A 19,440-nucleotide genomic window follows, 5' to 3' on the forward strand; every position below is an offset into this window, starting at 1 on the left:
TCTAACTTGTGGGTCACATTGTCTTTTTTAAAAAAAAATATCTTGTAATTATGTCTAAAAGATATTGTATATAAAAGAAGAATAGGAGATTTCCCTGGTGGTTCAGTGGTTAAGACTTTGCCTTCTATTGCAAGGGGTATGGGTTCAATCCCTGGTCAGGGAGCTGAGATCCCACATGCCTCGTGGCCAAAAAACCAAAACAAAAACCATAAAACAGAAGTAATATTGTAACAAAATCAATAAAGACTTTAAAAAAATGGTCCACATCAAAAAAAAATTCTTAAAAAAAAAAGGAAGAAGAGTAGATGTGGATTAAATCCTATCTACCCTGGACAAGGGTTTGCCCTTTCCTCCCACCCAGTAGAGTGGGAGTTTATCCTCTTTCATCTCATCCCAGCATTGCTGGGGTAAAGTTGGGTTGTAGCTTCAGGTCATCGTGGTTGTAAATGTTTATAGGTAAGATGAAGATTCTCCCTTCAGCAGGGCTTGGGACCCGAGTCCCAGCAAGACTTCTTAGAACTCTCTTTGCTTCACTAGCAAGGCTCCAGCTCTGTGGACCTTTGGGGAGCTTTTTCTGCTCTCCAGCTCACCTGTGTATTTTCAAGTTTTTGAAGATGCAGCTCCATCCTTGTGCTCCCCAGCCTTCAGTGAGCCACACCGTGGATTCACAGGAGGCACAGGTAGAATTAGCAGGTGGGTATGCCTCAGGTGACTGTCTGCCCTCCCAGCCTGCCCCCAGCCTCCTGTGTGCAGCTCTGCAGCTCACAAATCAATGGGAATGCTGGAGAGGCAAGTCTCCAACAGTGAATCAAGAAGCAGTAGCTAAAATAGGGGAGAAACAGATGCTAAAAAGGCAGTGATTCCTCACTGCATTATGACGGTACCCCGTGCATGTTAAAAAAGTAACTTGGACTAATATGGTCCAGGCTTACGTCTCCAGCTTCTTCTTTTGCTTCTCTTTAGTTTCCATTTTCCCTTCCAATTGTGCTGAATCACATGCAATTCCCAAGACTTTTTTTTTCTAAAAGAACTACCTTTAACATTTCTCGTCCATCGCTCCATGGATTCCTCTTTATCCTTCAAAATTCCATTCCAAGGTCACCTCCTCAAGCACGCCTTCCCTCGGTCTGATACAAAAGGTCTGATACCTTTCTCATAGCCCTTCATCATACTTTATTTTGATTACTGCACAAACCCATCTTCCTCACTAGACTTTGTGTTGCCTGTGAGGGGAAGCTTCACCCCATTTCAGCTAGCATCCTCAGAACCTAACAGAGCACAAGAAACTTGTGTCAAGGACTGTTGACAAAAAAGCACTGGGGTTCCTCTCTTTAACAGCCTCATCTGAGCACCTGCTTCCTTCCCAGTGTTCATACCACATTTATCAGCTCTCAAGTGGACCCCACTTCTCTCAGGGACCATGATACCATTATTGAGTACTTACTGGTTCCAAGAACTTTCCAATGATTTTTGCACACAATCCCCCGCAACCCTGCAATTTAAGTGCCATTGACGTTCTCTTCATTCACAGATAAGGAGGCTTAGGATGTTTCAGTGTCTTGCGAGAAAGCTAAGACTCCATCCCGGCATCTATGCCAATCTCGACCACATGCTTTCACAACCAGACTCCAGTCTTTGCCCTCTGCTCCCCTCTCCTCCTTCCCTTTATCCTCCTCCCCTCTCTGCATCTGACTCTAAACCCAATGATCGGTTGATCAGCGGAGTCCATCCATCTGGCACTGGACATGCGGAGCCTCGCAGCTCTGGTTTTCCCTATTCTGCTTCTGTATCATTCAGCAACTTCTGTTTTCCTCTGAGGTCACCCTTAAAGGTCTATGTGTCATGTTTCTCGTTTCTGCCTTGTCGAGGAAATCTCCCCAGTGCATCTATCAAAGTAATCATCACAAGACTGATGTAAGAGTATGGTTCCTCTCACATTTTTCATTACTAGATAATTTATTAATATCCTTTCTGAGGAGCACTAGATTTATCTTGATAAAACTGCTATCAGCGGCGACACAGGCAAGGCCACTGGGATGTACCAGGAAGAGCGGTGCGTTCACCTCCTTCACCCCTTAATGCCTCGGGAAGCCCAACCCGGAGCCAGCCCAGGGAGGCTGCCGAGACCCAAAACATTTTATCTTTTTGATAAAGTTGACCCAGGGCAGCCCCGGAGGGATTGCTACCTATCTCGCCTTTCTTTTCTGCTTGTGGCAAACACAGGATGGCCTGTGTATGGGACAGGCAGGTAGTGAGGGATGGATAAATTACCTTCAAAGAGTTCTCTATTTATCTCATTTTCATTCTAGCATCCGCAGGGAACAACTTCACCTCTCAGCTCAAGCGGGCTTCCTGGGAGGGTCTGCGTCTGCAGTGGGTGATGGACCTTTGCCTTATACTGCGGCAGCCTCGGGGCATGGATCCTTTAGGTCCATGAGCCGAAGTGGCCCTTGCTGCCCCCTCTGCCTGCTCCCGTTCAGTCCTCCTCTCTCCAGGAAGAGAGCTGAGCGAGCAGAGACTGCCCCTCCCGCCCGTCCTACTGACTATCCGCAAAAATGAAAACGCAGGAAGCTTCCTGCGTGAGGCTGCTGCCTTCAAAGACTTATGATGGACATTGTTGTAAGGGCATATTCCAGAAGGGGGGCAGCTTCTCTGTCGTCCTTCATTTGTCTCAATTCAGAGCATCTCTTTTATAAAAACTGGGTTTCATGGTTCATTTCTCTCAACATCACCCCACTCCAAAAAAAAAAATAAAGTAAATAAATTAAAACACACATATGTGCTCCAAGGGGAAAGTGGGGTGTCAGAGCATCGTGTGGGTGCTTCTGGGTGTGAAAACACATAACGCATGCCTATTATTGGTGGAGCGGCTCATTAGTTTTGCAAATTGAGAAGAAATGTCTACTCCCTATGACTCACAAACCCTGTCTCTAATATTTTACTTACATGTGCGTGAAGAATGGTTTTTGAAATGTGTTTTGCAGCATCGTTTATGATAGCAAAATATTTGTCGTCACAGAAGCAGAAAACTGGTGAAAGGAATGATGGTACATCCATATGGTGGAGTATTGCCTGGTCTGGCAAAGGAAGAGACAGATACAGATGTTCTGATTCAAGAACAAGATCTAATCAGTGAGAAAAAGCAAAGTCGAAGTCGCTTTTCTAGAATTCTCTTCTTGTCTATACAGTGATTGTTGCTTGAAGGATGCACAAGAAACTAGCCACAGTGATTTCTCATGAGAGGGAGACCTGGCCATCTGATGGGGGCAGGAGGAAGATATATTTATTATTAGGCATTCTTGCATCCTGTTTACGCTTTCCCCGATAATGTGTTACATTTTCAAATAAAAGTTGAGGCTCATCATGTGACTCTCACATTTGTCTCTATGAACATTTCTGAGTCTCCTAATTAATGCTTTATCTTCTCTCCCCAAATGAGCTTGGGCCACACCATCTGGTTCTTCCCCCCTTTTCCCCTCCATGAATAATAAAGTCCATGTTGTGCAGGGGGCCATAGCTGACAGTTTTCACCACAACAGATCACTCACTAAGTGACAAAGCTAATTTTCACACCAATTATTCCCTTTTGAAGGAAGAAGGAGAGTCTGTTGTGATTTTCCAGGTGCAGAAACTGAATCTCTAGGAGTGACTTGTTCAAGATCATGCTTCCCATACGGGTTGGAACAGAGATTCAAACCCAAATTTGACTGCAACGATCAAACTTGCCCTTTCCCCTTCACTACGCTCACACTCAGTGGAATCACGTCTCCTGGGCTTTTTCAGGGATGATGTCCTAGGGCCCCCATCCATCTTGTGTGATCCCCTCCCTCCACCTTCTGTTGATCCGGGGACTTCCCAGCACCGATGGGTTGCTGGCGAGGCCATGTCTGTGAGCCCGGGGCTGCAGGTGTCTGCTGGGGAAGAGCTGCCTCTTCTGACTGCGAATTTCAATGCCGAGGATGGCTCTGGACTCCTGGACAGATGGCCAGTGGCATTAGAGCTCTCAGAGTGCACATATGTCAACAGTGACAGGGAGTTTCAGCTGTAATCAGAACTGGGACCACCATCCAAATGCAAGGCCATTTGTTACTGTGGTCGATTCCATAACATTAGCAACGAGAGGGTGGATGGGGGATGCAGCCTCAGCTCTCTGTGGCTTGGCAAATCCTCGGAGAACCCAGTGCACACCTGGCTTGTAGAGATTCCAAACCCACAGGGAATTGTTTTTCTTGACTTAGCCACACCTAAGTGACCTGGTGATGGCTTTAAATACATACCAGGACCACCACTATCACTACTGCACGACAACTAAATATGACAAAGAATGTACCTCTCCCCGCTTGCTGTCTTAACCAGAGAGTTCCAGAAGAAAGAAGAAAGCCTTTATTTCTATCCACGTCCTGGCTACTGTAAATAGAGCTGCAATGAACACTGGAGTGCATGTATCCTTTTGGACCATGTTTTTCCCCAGACATATGCCCAGTAGTGGGATTGTAGGATCATATGGTAGCTCTATTTTTAGTTTTTTAAGGAACCTCTATAGAGGCTCTACCAATTTACATTCCCACCAACAGTGTAGGAGGGTTCCCTTCTCTCTATACCCTCTCCAGCATTTAGTGTTTGTGGATTTTTTGATGATGGCCATTCTGACTGGTGTGAAGTGATATCTCATTGTAGTTTTGATTTGCCTCTACTGATGGTTTTCCTTTCTTTCTTTGGTATTTCACTTCATCTTCCAATACTGGCGTTTCCAGGATCTGGAGAAGAAGTCCCAACAGAGCGAAGGAAAACGCAGGGTATCCAAATTCTGGCTGCCCTGTTTCTTAGCTGGGTGGCCTAGAGGACGCTGCTGGCCACGCCTGAGTCTCAGTCTGCTTTCTGAATCTTGTGAGGATTAAAGTGGGTGTCACATGTCAGGTGACATCACGGGGCCTCATACGGAGCACGCGACCCCGCCTGCATAATGCTCACTCCTGCAGTTATCCCTGTGACCTGAAGCAGAGGTTTCCATATCTTTTTTTTGTGTGTGTGGTACGCGGGCCTCTCACTGTTGTGGCCTCTCCCGTTGCGGAGCACAGGCTCCGGACGCGCAGGCTCAGCGGCCATGGCTCACGGGCCCAGCTGCTCCGCGGCATGTGGGATCTTCCCGGACCGGGGCACGAACCCGTGTCCCCTGCATCGGCAGGCGGACTCTCAACCACTGCGCCACCAGGGAAGCCCTCCATATCTTTTATAGAAGTGGTTCTCAGCCAGAGGTGATGTTGTCTGCCACCTGCCCCTAGAACAATGTTTGGGGACATTTTTGGTTGTTGTGAGTGGGCTAGGGGGGCAGTCCTATTAATGAATTGATGGTTGAAAGGAGAGGAACTTTAAAGGGGTAAGGATCCAGAATTAGTAATCATTACCATGGTGACATACAATTTGGGCTCTAGAATGAATATAAAAATGAGCTCAAGTCTGGACTCTGCTGTTTATGCTATAAAGCAGAGAATCATAACTGGAGTGATTATATCTTCAGGGGACATTGACAGTGTCTGAAGATGTTTTTGATCATCACAACTGGGGAGGGGGTGTTCGTGGCATCTAGTGAGTAGAGACGAGGGATGCTCCTAAACATCTACAGTGCACAGGACAGCCCCCTACAACAGAGAATGTCAGTGCTGAGGCTGAGACGCCCTGACCTACAACAGGCTATTTGTTTTATTTTTTTCCACCACCAGATTCATATCGCCTTTCAGCTTTATGAACACTGGGAATTCTTATAAAGAATTGTTGGAGAGGTGGTCTGTTAATGCTGCTTATTAAATATAATATAATATACATATTTATTCTGTTTCTCTGGAGAACCCTGATGAATACATGCAGTGATGAGTTCCAACAATGTATGTGCACTGGACATAGTTCTATGCATAATGCAAGGTAGAAGTTTCCAGGTTCTAAAAGATAGGGATGGATAAATGTGGGAGTTCAGAGGGTGATGGATGAGACAGTTTGCTATATAAGGGGCAATGGACCTTTGACACTAAACTGTGAGAAAGAGAGTCCAAACTCTACCGAGCATCTATGTTTACAATATTAGTGCACTTGATTCCCCATAAAACTCCAGAAGCTGAACACTATACATCTCACTTTCTAGACGAGGGAAGTCATATTGAAAAAGGAATGGCCAGAATTCAAATCCAGGTCTGTTGGTTCCAGGGCCTATTTATTTGGGGCTCTTAATACTCCATGGGCTAAAGTCAAGATCAGCAGACAGTCTAGACAGCAGAATCACCACTGAAATTAGTCTCAACGAGCTTGAACCCTAGTCAACTAAGGGTTGAACACAAGCCAACCTCCTGGTATCTAGAAAGTAAAAAGTCAAGCTTCACACTCAGGATCTAAACAATCAAAGTCAACAGATGATTGGTTTAAGAAGATGTGGTACACACACACACACACGCACACGCACAATGGAATATCACTCAGCCATCAAAAAGAATGAAATAATGCCATTCGCAGCAACATGGATGGACCCAGAGAATATCATACTAAGTGAAGTAAGTCAGACAGAGAAAGACAAATATTATACCACTTATATGTGGAATCTAAAAAATAATACAAATGAGTCTACGTACAAAATACAATAGAAACAGACTCACTCACAGACATAGAAAACAAACATGGTTACCAAAGGGGAAAAGGGGGGGAGGATAAATTAGAAGTATGGGATTAACAGACACAGTCTACTATATATAAAGCAACAGGATTAGTGTATAGCACAGGGAACTACAATCAATATCTTGTAATAACCTATAATGGAAAATAATCTGAAAAATACACATATATAACTGAATCTCTTTGCTGTACACCTGAAAGTAACCCAATATTGTAAATCAACTACATTTCATTAAAAAAAAAAGACACATAAGAGATTCAGTTTTGGCATCTGTAAAATGGGTATTAGATACCCGTCCAGGGAGATGTTGCAAGAAATAAATGGTATAACTTATGTAAAGCATCATGATGCTGTCTAGTGTTACAGAAATTGTGCCGTATTTTGGGTATTTACTTCCATTCTCATGGCTGTTCTATGCCAGCACAATCTTGCTGAATGCCACACACCCCTTGTCCTCCTTCAATTAATTACTCCTTCGGTTGCTTGCAACCATTCCTCATAAACCCAATTCTCTAGCAACTCTGACACTTCTGGCTGGAAATGGTGGGTTCATGGCCAAGTGTTCTTACCCTGACAGGTTCTAGAGCGATCCCTAGGAAGAAGATTTATAACTTATAATTTTCCCTCCAGTGTCACCTACAGAACAACACAAATCCTGGAAAAGTTTTTACATCTACACTTTTATCAATCTATTTTTAAGGCACAGTGTCTTTAAACCATAGTGATTCACAGAGTAATCAGGAGGAGCTTAACGGGTGATGAGGGATTTAAGAGCTTGACCTTGGAATCATGCATCTATTACTCAAACCCTAAAAGAGGGCGAACGTGGATGTCATCTATGTGTATGCCTTTAAGACAGGACAGGGGCAGGAACACAGCAGGGAGAGTTAGGGGCATACACCCCAAACTTGGACTTATTTAAATGGCAATGAAATAACAGCCAATCAGAAACTCCGAGTCAGTTTCCTTCATCATTAAATGACAGCTTCAGGTCAACAATGGTGCTACATCCTCAGGAGATACTGGATGTCAGAGAATATAAACTCTCACCCCAGGTGGCTGGGGAGGTAGAGCCATGAGTCAGGAAGTCAATAACTAAACTCTTTTCTCAAGGTTATTTAGCAGCTGGAAAAGTTTCCATAAAACTCCAATGGTCCCCTCTGGAACCCTCTGACCAGGCTGATTCTTACAATGAGTGTTAAGTTCCAGTGGGGGCCATAAAAGAGACCAATAATGATGACAGAAGAGGCTCAACAAGGTTAGCCAAAGATTGAACCCCACAGGGGAGGCGGAAGTCTTCTGCCTATGAGTGCCAATGGGCCATTACTGCCCATTGTAGGGAGGAGTGAAAGGCTGAGAGAAGCAGAAGGACTTAGAAAACTCCCAGGTTGACAGTTAAATTTCTAACTCTTCCACTGCCTTCTTTGGTAATCAGAGAATCTCGCTAGGGGCTGGGACTGGACTAGGTCTTATCCAACTTCATTTGGAGGCACCAAAGTGGGATGGGCTTAGCTTGTCCTGAGTTCTTTTTCCCATGGGTAGAGGCTGGTTCCACTGGGGCCATGCATATGTGAGACCAGGTATGGCCAAACAAGTGGCCTCAGGCCCTGGCTTCAAAAAGAGAGAGGACCTGGTAGACCAGAAAATGTTTTTACCATCAGACACATTGACATTGAACTCCAACCTTGATTCTCTAATGCCATATTTGCATCTGGTGTTCCTTTCTGAGGAACGTGGGCAGTAATACATTCTTTCCAGGGTCACTTGGTGATTCAATGAAATAATGTGATCAAATCATCGAACACTGCTGGGCACAGATTAAGCGCTCAGAAAATGACAATTTTCTGACCCAGTGCTTTGCAGAACTGGAGAAATTGTGTCACTGAACAAATGTAGATTTTGACTCAGACCTTAGAAACTTAGATGGATTGGGGTCTGCTCACCTCTTTCATCTTCAATTCAGTTTGCCATCTTCCCACCTGCCTTCCTGCATCTTCTGTTCCAGTGTAGAGCTGGTCCATCTTCTGTTACTATTTCTGTTCGTAACAAGCACCCAGGTATTCTTGTGCTTAGGACAATCCCTCCCCAGCTCTGCACTCCTTTCTTTGCATCAGGTGTCCTTGGCTAACTTTACAAGCTGTTGCTCTTCTCTGTCTGTCCTTTGTGACCTGATCTCCATGCAGGCTGGGAGCCAGAATTCAGAATAGAAAGTCCCAGCTGCCATCTTGCAATGAAGAAGAAAAAGGTTTATCTCGTTTATTGGCACTTTCCAGAGCAGAGAGAACAACTCACATCTCAATAGATTAACTCGGGACAGGAAAAAAGTGCTCTGAGCAGTCAGACTTTCTGATGGAGTGAGGTTTCCCTCTGAACATTGATGGGTGAGTCTGGACAAGGAGGAAGGTCATTCCATTCAGAAAGGATAGGATATACAAACACACAGAGACAGGTTCAAAAATGTTCTTTGTGGTTGAAGCAGAGAATGTGTAATAGGAGATGAAACTGGGGAAGAAACGGGGTGCCTGATGGGAACAGGTGGAAGAAAGGGGGCAGAGAAAGAGGCAAGAAGACAGGTCCAGAAATTACAGTGAACATTTACTGTGTCCTTTTGCGGGAATTCAAAAGGGACTGCGAGAACATTTATTTAATTATGCCAGGGTCAGAGATAAGGACGCCTTTAAACATAAACCTAAAACAGATGCCACTGCTACAGGACAGGGCTCCCTCCGTCACTCAATAACGAGGAGGAAAAGAAAACCTTGGAACAGGTATTTGGCTCAGGGTGAAACAAGCTGAATTACTCAAGTTCTTACAGTCCTGTTTAAAAGGCACAATTCACCATGAGTTCAAAACATTTTCACATTGAAGATGACAATTCAACAGTGAATTCTCAGAGATATTAACAAGAGGAGTGATGAGGAACACAGTGAAGGAGTTAAAATTTGAAGGAAAAAAGGATTGGGGATTATATGGACTTGAACTATGGAAAAGGCTGAGATGCATTCAAGAAAGCAATAAAGACTAGTGACCCAGAAACTCCCTGCTCACTTATGATAAAATATCTAGTTAATACCAAATAAAAGATTCAAATAGACTTGTTATTGTTCTTTAGAAAGTCTCTCTAAAATAATGCCGAAATCCCCCCGTCTTTTAAAAGCACTTTCACAAATAAAATGTTGCCTTTAGGAAGGAAGATTGGCTATGGGGAATAAGCAGCTTAGTTTGAAGGGAAAAGATAGGAGAGGAACATAATTTCTGTACTTAGAATTGTCCTTAGACACTGTTTCAAGAAGCCTGACTTGCAAACAAGATCCACCCTTCATTTGATATAGGTATATATGGGCTTTTGATCACATACGCACAATCTGAACACAAAAATGCAGGCCCTTTTAGTGAAAGAGATGGGAAATCAAATTGACAATTTCAGTAAATGGTGAACGGTACTCTACAAAAGAAAACATTTGGTACTTTAAATGCACAAATAAGGGAATGCTCAGTGGTTGGGAAAATCAGGAGGACATCATAGTGGAGGTGACATTTGAGCTGGTTCTTGAAGGATCAATAGGAGTTCACCAGATTGCAGAATGCCTTCTACTTGGAAAATATAGGTCTGTCCCACTGCAGAGAACAGTTAGAAAGCCTCACTGAAGTGGGTTTATTGGCTAAAGGAGAGTACATGTGGCTGGGCAAAACACCAGGGATTTACCAAATTGCAGACCAAAGAGTCTTTATCTTATTTTTTGATCTGTGAATTAACCAATGTTGTTCATGTGAATACATATCTGAAAAGGCATCTGAGGGATGCTTAATGGTGGGTATTTTTTCAAACCTAGGGGAAAGCATGAGTCAGGTCAAGCCCAATCCCTCTCCCTTCAGGAAAAAAAAAAGCCAACTAAGATTTTCTGTCCTCCCTGTGTTAGTTTTCCATGGTTACTATAGCAAAGTATCACAAACTGGGTGACTTAAAACTATGGAAGTTTATTCTCCCATAGTTCTGGAAGCCAGAAATCTGAAATCCACATGTCAGCAAGATCAGTTCCTTCTGAGATCTCCAAAGGAGAATCTGTTCTACGGCTTTTTCACAGCTTCTGGGACTGCCAGTAATTCTTTGAGCTCCTTGGCTTGTAGACCCATCACTCCAACTTCCACCTTCATTGTCACATGGCCCTTCCCTCTGTGTGTCTCTGTGTCTCCTTCTGTTTCCTGTAAGAAGACTCATCAGTGGACGGAGGGTCCACCCTAAATCTAGGACTATCTTATCTTGAGATCTTCAACCAAATTCTATCAGCAAAGATCTTATTTCCAAATAAGGTTGCATTCACAGCTACCAGAAGTTAGGACTTGGACATAACTTTTGGGGGCCACTATGCAACCTACTACACTCCATTCCATTTCTTCCAAAGTTTTCTCTTCTAGAGAGAAGGTGACCCTATAACTGTAAAGAGTGAAAATGGGAACTACTAATAATTATGCAGTCCAAGGTAGATGGTGGCCCATCTAGAAGATGTGGTACATATATACAATGGACTATTACTCAGCCATAAAAAATGAAGTAATGCCTTTTGCTGCAACAAGAATGGACCTAGAGATTGTCATACTGAGTGAAGTAAGTCAGACAGAGAAAGTGAAATATCGTATGATATTGCTTATATGTGGAATCTTAAAAAATGGTACAAATGAACTTATTTACAAAACGGAAATAGAGTTACAGATGTAGAAAACAATCTTATGGTTACCAGGGTGAAAGTGGAGGAGGGATAAATGGAAGATTGGGATTGACGTATACACACTGCTACATATAAAATAGATAACAAATAAGGACCTACTGTACAGCACAGGAAACTCTACTCAATACACTGTAATGACCTATATGGGAAAAGAATCTAAAAAAGAGTGAATATATGTATATGTGTAACTGATTCACTTTGTTGTACAACAGAAAGTAACACAACATTGTAAAGCAACTATACTCCAATAAAAATTTTAAAAATTAAAAAATTTAAAAAAAAGAAAGTGAGCTTGAGGCAAGGATGAAAGTGCTCTCACTTTATTTGAGAGTTGAGAGTCCAGGACAGGGAGGGTAAAGGAAAGATGGGAGTGAGGCCAGGAAAGATGTGAAGCGATGCTACACCCTGGATTTCAGGGACGGCTACCACTTCATGACAAGCTACGAAGAGACACATCACTTCTGCTCAGTGAGCAGGGCGGCTTAGCAAAAGGGAATTTCTTAAGCAAAGTTGCAAAAAGGAACTACAACTAGGAGGAGACTCCGTAATGGAGAAAGAAGGAGGAATTTATTTGCCCAGGCCCTTCTACACCTGTTTCCTTTGGTCAAGATTCCCCCTTATGGAAAACTGATTCTCCACATTTCAAGGTTATATCATTTGCCCTTGAATATCCCTCAAGGAGGGTGGATCCCCTCCCCCATGGTGTGGCATTGCATCCAAGAGCAGAAGTGGAGGGATGACTTGGGGTGGGCAGGGCTCAGCCTGTTGGGAATGAGGGTGATCCAGGTCCACGGCTTCAACCTGATCCCAGCCAACCCAGCTAGGCTGGCAAGGGCACTGCCAGAGATGCAGCAGAGTGGTCCAGAAGGGGTGGTGGTGGTGGTATATTCTCAAAGAATGAAGCTGTCGCGGGAAATCTAAGAGGGCTTATATTTGTGCCAAATACTAGTATCAAGACACAGTGTTGATGGAGACAGTTCTTATATCAAGAGTTTGCTCCAAACATCAAAGATGTTTACTTTCCAATTGTGGGACGAGCAGTAGTACTATGGAAAAGCGGCACAGAGAATTTATTAACAATTCCCTTTCAGAGCATAGATGTTAATCTAAAAGAATAATAATAAATTACCCTCGACCACGTAATTTAGGGGAATATGTAATACTTTGTTTTGCAATACAAAAAGTAAGCAATGAAATGACATGCATATCTTTCACCTGAATTATTTACTTTTTTTATTTAAGAGAGAGAGAAGGAAGAGAGAAAAATAGCATCTACCCACAGCAAGCTTTTTATTATTATTTTTTTTAATGGCAAATCTTGCTAGAACCATAATGAAGCTCTGGAAGAAATAAAAACTTATGATCAGAACAAGCATTATAGACGTTTATGTAAAACTGGAAGTGAATAGTATTTTCCCATCTGTTACTAATTCATAAGCAGAGTCTCTCTGGTATTGTGACTGAAGTACATTTTTATAATTCATTTCTTGGCTTCAACTGTCAGGGAGTTCTCGTCTTTGTTAATTTCACAACATCAGCTGTTCATGAGGAAGTTACCATTATGACTCTGAGTCAACATGTTATCAATTCCAAGAGGAGGGGATGTAGTCATATAAAGTGGTGACTTGGAGGTTTTAAAATAGAGCTGTATTTCTAAACACTCGATGCTCCAGGGAAGTATCGAGGGATGTAGGAAAAGGCTCAGGGGCTGGATCTGAGGATCCCCTATGCACGATCACAATACACCAGGCCATCCCGGGATCCTACAACCTTGTCTGTGCTTGTGCCTTCAATGATGCCAAAACCCATTAACTACTCATTAGCAAAGGTGAACATTTGATGGAAAAGGAGTGATCTGCTGCCTGGGTGAAAGAGAGAGAGAGAGAAGAGAAAACTGGGGGGAGTGCTAAGCTTAGACAATCCCACCCTTTACATGCTAGTCTAGAAAAACTCCATCACTAAGAGAAAAGCAAAGCCACTGTTTCTTAATAATGGCAACTACAAACAAACATTTTGCTGATCCAAAATGTCTAAACACAGAGTATTATTTTAAGCAATCAACCCTTTGGCTGACATTTGTGAGACACACAAAATTATACTGAACCTGATCAAGCTGTATTGTATTTTAGTCCCATCCGTGGAGCTCTTAGCAAAATAAATGTCCTTTTCCTTTTTTTCCCTGTTACAATATCACTTACCAGGTGAATTTATGTCTTTCCTTATATGTTGTCTGAGCGATAGCATTTTTACTATGAACAGTATTTATTTGGTTATTTCATATGCAAACATAGTCTGAAACAACAAAATGTAAAAGGAAATATGTATGATATTTCCCAGAATATGAATCTTGTATTATTAAACTAGCTGGGTTCATTTCTTTGACGCTTTCTATCCTCTTTTTGCTAGTATTACGGAACCTAAGAGGGTTTAGCAGGTATACAAAATTTGTACAATACTTTAGAAAAACATAATTTCAAAATGAATCAAGTTTAAAATGTGTATATTGTCTGACACAGTAAGTCCAAATGCAGGAATTCATCCTGAGGAAATAATATTTACTTGAAGGAAATGCTTTATACTCAAAGTTACTGACCACAATGTTATTTACGATAGTTAAAACTTCAAAACCATCTTAACGAATCACCATTTTTTTGTGTGTGAAAAAATGTGAAATACCCATTCTTTGGGGCAAACTGCTGCCATTTATTTTAAACTTTATTTTTTAGGAATATTATATAATAACATGGGAAGAAATCTCAGAGAAAGATTTTTACGGTGAGTTACGCATAGACCCCCTACAATTGGTCTATTACCATAACAGTGCTCTCTACAGTTATTTAAATGGAAGTGGGAAGAGAACAAGCAAATGAATAAACCACACCAAAAATATTTTTTTTTCTATTACAATTTTTAGGCCTGATCCTACCCTCTCCGAGTCCAAACTTTTAAAGCTCTTCAAAGAAAATAATAATAAAAACGTTAAGAGTAACAACAAAAGTTTTCTTAGAGTTTGTTCTAAAATAAACTTATAAGGAAGGTATTGTTCTCATTTTCCCAATGAAAGCATTGAAAGCTAGAAATATTCAATCACCTCTCTGAGTTCTTAGGGCTACAAAGTGGTAGACAGAGCATTTGAATTCAGGTTGGTTTGACTTCCTATCTGTGTTATTGCACAAACAGAATTTCGTACGCTTTTTAAGCTTAAAGCTAGAGAAGGGGAGGATTACCAAATATTAAGAGAGGTAATGAATAGGTATCAAAATTGAAAAAAGAAAATGAAAATAGAGATTAAGGACATAATGAGCTCTAAGGTAATCAAATACTCTGGGGAAGGAAAAAATTGATGATAAATTTTAATCAGACTTTCTATATTCACATCTTTTATTAGTCTTTGCAGCATTATCTCCAACGACAACAATGGCAACAAAAACATAGAAATAATTTAAAATGTCCATCCATTGAGTAATGATGGACTAAATGATGTTCCATCGACATGATAGGATATTTTGCAGATTGTAGAAGTTATAATTGTGAAAACTGGGTGGAAATATGGAAAATGTTTTTGATCAATTATGAAGTGAACAAAGCAGAACACAAAATGACCTGGGCACCATTAATGCCGGTCTGTAAAAATATGGGTCTATGCTCTTGGACTGGGGCAGGGGATATATAAATGAAAATAACTGTGTTTAGGATAATAATTTTGTATTGAAGTATAATTGGGCTATTACGCCTTCCTTTCAATAATAGGTATAAACACACACATGTATTTTAGGTGTCATGAGTTTCACATCTTTGTTCATTTTAATATATGGAGCTCAAAAAGATAAAAGAATAAATTCCATGCATCCATGCAAGTGGGACAGAAAAAGAAATCCATTGTATCCATTATACAGCTTTGAAAATTATTAACATTTTTTGGTATAAGGCATTTGCAAAACTAAGATGAGGTTTGGGAGAAACTGACAACCAGAGATCATCACCAAACTTGGAGAAAAGTCTCACTCTAGAAATTAAAAATCTACTGACTGACTAAGCTCTGAATCTACTACTCTCATCTTGGTCCTACATGTGACCAAGAACTGCAGCCCCCTCTAGTTAAAAGACAGGCAGTATGGGTTGACTCCAAAGAAAATAGGAGTGGGGGAATAGAAAGCTGCTAAGAATCCTGTGCCTGGTTGTTGGGCAGAGGTAATTAAATGTAACATGAATCAAGGAAAATAGTGTCCATCACCAGGACCTCAGGGTCCCCCAGAGTTTAAGCCAAGATGAGAGGTTAGAACCATGAGTAAGGTTGAACTTCACCAAGAGGCATAATCACCTCAGTATCCAGCAAGTAAATATGATTCAGACACGCTGACATTTCGGAGATGTAGAATGGAGAAGAATGAATTAGAGCAAAGGAAGATATTTTAGGGACTAGGGCTAAATACTTCCAGGAATGGGAAAGACAGTTACTTGAGCTATTCATCCATCTATCCACCCACTCTTCCATCCCTTCGTCCTTGCATCCATCCATCTATCTACCTATCCATCCCTCCACCTATCCATCCCCTCGTTATTCCTTGCATCTATTCATCCTTGCATCCATCCATCCATCCATCCATCCATCCACTCATCCATCCATCCATTCATCCATTCAGCCAATAAACCATATTCATTTTTGGCCATGCCTTGCAGCTTGTGAGATATTAGTTCCCCGACCAGGGATTGAACCTGGGTCACGACAGCGAAAGTGCCTAGTCCTAACCACTGGACCAGCAGGGAATTCCCTCAATAAACCATAATTTTGCAGGAATTAAAAGACCTTCAGAATGTTTAGAACACATAGGATGGAGGAATATTGACAGAGTCTGAAGTGTTAAGGAGATGCTTTGCCTAAAAGTTTAGACTGAGCATGATGGGAAACCACTGAAGAATTCTGAGCAGCCCAGGGACAAGACGAGATATACCTTTTAGAAGCAAGTGGCTAGTAATTAGCATATGGTCACAAAAGAGCTGCAGACTTTGATTTCTGGAGAGGCAAATAGAAAATGGGAGTGTCTGAGTTGTCTCACCAAGCCTGGAGAGAGATGTTGTTGCAGGTCTTCTGACATTGGGGCATCAGAACCTCCAATTATTCCAGGAAACTACGCCTTCCTTCTTTAATCATAAATATCCATCATCTATAATCAAGCATTTAATCTAGCAGGTTCTGCTGAGGTGAGCCTCTATTTTCTATAGTCAATCTTAACTACCATATTAGATTCACATCCAACTTGTCACTAGGGGCAATATGACAGCATATAAGGGCTGGAAAAATGCTAAGATATAATCAAGTCCCAATTTTTCCCATTGTAATGACAACTTCACCTTCAAGGTATATCTGGTTAAGAAGTAAGTAAGTCAAAATGCCAATTGACTGATTTTGGAGGAGGAGCCGAACTTTGCAGAGTTCTTTCGGACTTCGGAGGAAAGTGTAGAAGATTCACCTGCCGAAGTCTCCTTCCTCTCCAGTCACCAAACTCTCCCAAGCAGTAACCCAAAAATATGACAGGCAAATATCATCTTTGTTAAATTACTTTTTCAATAGTAGATGATTTATAGTTGATTAGGTAATTAAATCAAATACAAGTGGCTGAAAGCAAATCTATTTTTATCATCCCTGTAAATTAAAAGTTCTGCATCATAAAAAATCAGGACCATCTTGAAAATGACTAGTCAAGTGCCTTTTAGAGGCAAGCAGGATTTATTGTCAATTAACGTATTGAACTGTATAGTCAGCATAACCCTGTGCTCGAGACTTTTAAAATTATTGGCTTCCGCTTCTGAGCTGCTTCCTATCATGGTAATGAAATGTATCTAGCTATTCTCATATTGAACAGTTCTGTAGGTTGCGTTTATATCTCACTATAACAACATTTCATTTTATTATTATCTCCAATCCCCTGTAATGAATACAAATACATTCCTTTTTTCCATCATGAGTTTATCAATTTTCATTGATTTGCCTATAATGAATACAGCCAGGAAAAGAAAGGCAGACAGATCACATCCATTAAAGTGTCTTTAGCTTCAAAAGTTTGTCTGTGGCATTGTTTAATTAAAAAAAGAAAAAAAAAGTCATCAGGAAACTAATTAAAAAGAGACACTACTTTCAGGCCTGCTTATAAACAAGAAGTCAATAATTATTACATAAAGGGGCTTGGGAGATATCACACTTATAGAAATTGGGCATTTATATCCAGCCCATTTGAAAAATAAAATGATGAATGCTTATCAAATATTTAGTGCATGTGGATAATCTCTTATTACTAGTTCTAATGTACTACATTTTACTAAGTTAATAAAGTCCAAATGGAACTGTAAAAGATAAGGTGCCTTTATGACAAGTTCAACCTTTATAACTAGAAGTGTTTGGCAGCTCATACACAGCCTTACTTTTGGGCAAAGCCCTATAAACCCACACTGGCTGGGGGACATTGAGAAATTCGTGTGTGCTTCTAGCTGTAAGGATCTTCATCTGTAACTGTTTTCTGAGATATTTTCCAGAAAAATGATTTCCAGTTCTAAACAAATGTCTTCTGTACCACTGAATGAGGAGCTTAATAAAGCAATTGGGTTTCTCAAGGCCACGCTGCTCATAGAAGCTGAGCCCAAATATTGGATTTCAAGGCAAATGCTTGTTCCAATTCCATGGAAGGCTCTGAGCATCATCTTGCAAGAGTGAGAACATACATCGCACTTTCTTGAAGTGAAGGGCTTGAAGCAAAGTCTTCGAGATTCCTCCATGCACATTCGTCTCTAATCACTTTCCATCTTGTCTAAAAGAAACACTACTTGAAGTTAAAGAATGGGTTGTTTAGAGTGAAAACTCACCCCGTATTTTGGGGTGTGCAAAGCAAGCAACCGTAGCAGGTCCAAGTGCATTAGAGATGAGTCTGTGGTCTTTTCAAAACCATTTTATCTAATCACAACTGTTAGCATCAAAATTCAAACCACCATGTCTTCAGTGATATCATTGCCTCTGTTTGGGCTTAGCGTTTGTAACTCCAAGTGGTGCTAACATTTAGTATAAAATTCAGCAATTCAATAATATCTTAGAATTCTGAAGGGGAAAAATTTGTGAAACAGCTAATAATTCCAGGTTTCCTTCTTGCTCCCTCACTATTTGGAGCTGACAGGAGGATGCTGGTGAGAATAATATCTGGGGCTTCTAATTTTGCCCTGAGAAAGATGCTGATGTTGAATCTAGTCCTGAGGTCCAAGCTTTTTTCATAGGGTAGAGAGTTTCCCTTTCAGAGAGCTTTAAGTTTCCTTACTTAGAGCATAAGATACAGAAACAGTGCCTTGTTTAAGGACAACCATGACATCTGTCACATACAGAGGCATAGAGATGCTAGGCAAAACTGGGACTGTCTCCAACAAAAAGACTTGTCTGTTCACCCTTCTTATTCCTCCCTGCATCGTCTGCCTTTAGTCCACAGTATGTGCCTAGTTTACTCTGTTGAAGGAATGAGCTTTCATTTTTATTCAGATAGAACTTGATAGCCAAAGTGTGGTTCATGCAGACCAGCATCAGCATTACCTGGGAGCTTGTTAGAAATTACAAACCTCACCCCCGACTCCAGATTTATAGAATCAGAATTTGCATTTTAGCAAGATCCCCAGGAAATTCATTTGCACATTAGAATTTGAGAAGCACTGAGGTGTAACAGATTGAGGTTGGCACAGACTTAGCAGTTCTTTAATTTTGCTGCCCATGAGAATCAGCTGAGCAGTTCTGAAAAAGAACAGACTCACCAGTCCCCGTGACCCAACAACTCCACCCCTCGGAATATAATCTAGAGAGTATCATGGGTGTGAATGAGGGGATATGTTCAAAAATGTTCACTGCAACATTGTAAAAGTGACCATTTGTAAACGTCTTAAATGTACATTAAAGAAAAAGTGGATACATAAATTGTGGTAAATAAAGGCAAACAATGGAATATTATACAACAGTGAAAACAGATGAACTAGTACTACATTCATCAATGTGATTACACCTCAAAAGATACAACTGAGAGATCACAG

The sequence above is a fragment of the Pseudorca crassidens genome, chromosome 15 (assembly GCF_039906515.1).
Source record: "Pseudorca crassidens isolate mPseCra1 chromosome 15, mPseCra1.hap1, whole genome shotgun sequence".
Taxonomy (NCBI): domain Eukaryota; kingdom Metazoa; phylum Chordata; class Mammalia; order Artiodactyla; family Delphinidae; genus Pseudorca; species Pseudorca crassidens.